The 2,113-nt window shown below is 37.2% G+C and overlaps 1 non-coding gene across 1 annotated transcript; it reads right to left on the bottom strand.

Annotated features, from left to right (window-relative positions):
• Positions 1-1,782: 1,782 nt before the first annotated feature.
• Positions 1,783-1,888, bottom strand: LOC140872692 (small nucleolar RNA R71). Its single transcript, XR_012147890.1, has one exon. It is a non-coding gene; the product is annotated as a small nucleolar RNA R71 (small nucleolar RNA).
• Between the last annotated feature and the right edge of the window lie 225 nt (positions 1,889-2,113).

Raw genomic sequence — 2,113 nt, 5'->3', positions numbered from 1 at the left:
TGCAGCGCACCCGCGCCTGGAACCGGCACACCCACGCCCTGTAGCTTTTATTTTGAGAAAAGTATCGGCGATTAGCGCCCCTGCACCCTAGGACAGCGCCCCCACGCCCTGGAACCAAAAAACTCCGCGCACATGCGCCCGAGGGTGGCGCACCCGTGCCTGACGTGTCTTATTTTCGGAAAATTTTAGTCTCAAACTTTAAAAGGACTCTTTGGCATATATCAGAGGAGAATCGAGGGTTTTCATCAGTTTTTGAAGGCTAGAGACGGCTAGAGACCAAGGAAAATGGAAAAGAATCATTCTTGGCACAAAGATAGATGAAGCGACTACCGGAGACGGAGAAGCATAATCTACCTTCATTTTTATTTCATTCTTTCTTCTAATTTTTTAATGATGTTCAAGAACATGCTTTGTTTGATTTTTATTTTCATTATGAACTAATTCCTTTGTCTAGAGGGACGACGTAGCTTGACTTGAAACCATGTTTTTGATATTTTGATTGATATATTAGAGTTATTCATTCAGTTTATTTGTGTTTTCCTGAATTGATTGCGTTCAATTTACTGGCCATAGATTGAATGATATTTTATTTAGAATCTATCACTCGAGAGAGGAGATTTTGAATACGACATAGAAAAATACATCTTTGGTGTTTAGATTTTTCGAGAGGCATATAACTCCATAAAAGTCATAGAAGAATTCTTGTGCTATTTATCGGATTTAATAATTGAACTTTGATAGAGATATTGAGTTTGCTATTGAATACGAATTTATGCTTGACACTCGAGAGAGGTAGTAGAAAATAATAGGAATTATTGGCTAATAAAATAGAAGAATTTATGATATAGATTTCTTTATGAATTAACTTGGTGGATGGTTAAGTGATGTCGAACCTCTAGAATTTGTCTCTCATTGAATTTTCGTCTTGCGAACTCGTCGTTAATTAATTTTATTTATTGCAAATTTTAGTTTGATATAACTCAAATCATTCTCGTAGCTCTACATAGGATTAAGATTTGATTAGTTGCAAATATTCAATATAATATCATTTTATTCATTCTCTGTGGGATCGACTTGGACTCATTTTCTATATTAAAACTTGACACCGTGCACTTGCGGGCACAAAATTACGCAACAAGTTTTTGGCACCGTTGCCGGGGAGTGAATTTTATTTGATTTATATTATATTGTGCTAATTAGTCTTAATTTTGATTTAGAGCATTTTATTTTATTTTATTTTGTTGGTTCTAATTTAAAATTTTTTTTCTGTCTATGCAGTTTATGCAAAAAATCCAAAGTTACGACTCATTGCTCTTTGATCCGAAAATCAAGAAAACTGCTAAAGCTTTGAGAAAAGCTAGAAGAGAAGAGTTGCAAAAAATGGCTGAAGAAAGGGAAAGAGCTGTCAATAATTGTCCGATGCCGATCAGAGATCACTTTCGACCGGTGATCAATAATCATTACTCTGGGATAGCTCGGTAGAATATCACAGCAAATAATTTTGAGTTGAAGCAAGCTTTGATTAATATGGTACAGCAGAATCTGTTCAGGGGTGCAGCTACTGAAGATCCAAATTTGCAGTTGCGCACTTTTCTGGAAATTGCTGACACAGTGAAGATTCATGATGTTACTGAGGATACCATCAAACTACGATTGTTTCCGTTCTCTCTTAGGGACAATGCTCGTAGTTGGTTGCAGTCACTATCTCTTTGGAGTATCACTACATGGGATGATATGGCTTCCAAATTTCTGGCTAAGTATTTTCCGCCTGCCAAGTTGCCCAGCTGAAAATTGAGATCACTACTTTCAAACAACAAGATTTTGAGTAGCTTTATGAAGCTTGGGAGCGGTACAAGGAGTTGCTTAGGAAGTGTCCAAACCATAATTTTCTGGATTGGGAACAGATTGAGTTATACTACAATGGTTTGAATGGCCCAACAAGGATTTCTGTGGATGCTGCAACTGGAGGTTCAATATTTTCTAAATTGTCTGAACAGGCTTATGAGATGCTTGAGCAAATGACTGTTAACAGTTATCAGTGGCCGAGTGAGAGATCTGTAATAAGGAAGCCTGCTGGAATGCATGAGATTGATGCATTCACTGCTTTGACTGC

This window comes from Henckelia pumila, unplaced genomic scaffold (genome assembly GCF_033568475.1).
Source record: "Henckelia pumila isolate YLH828 unplaced genomic scaffold, ASM3356847v2 CTG_466, whole genome shotgun sequence".
NCBI lineage: Eukaryota > Viridiplantae > Streptophyta > Magnoliopsida > Lamiales > Gesneriaceae > Henckelia > Henckelia pumila.
This window is presented reverse-complemented; position numbering and strand designations above follow the sequence as displayed.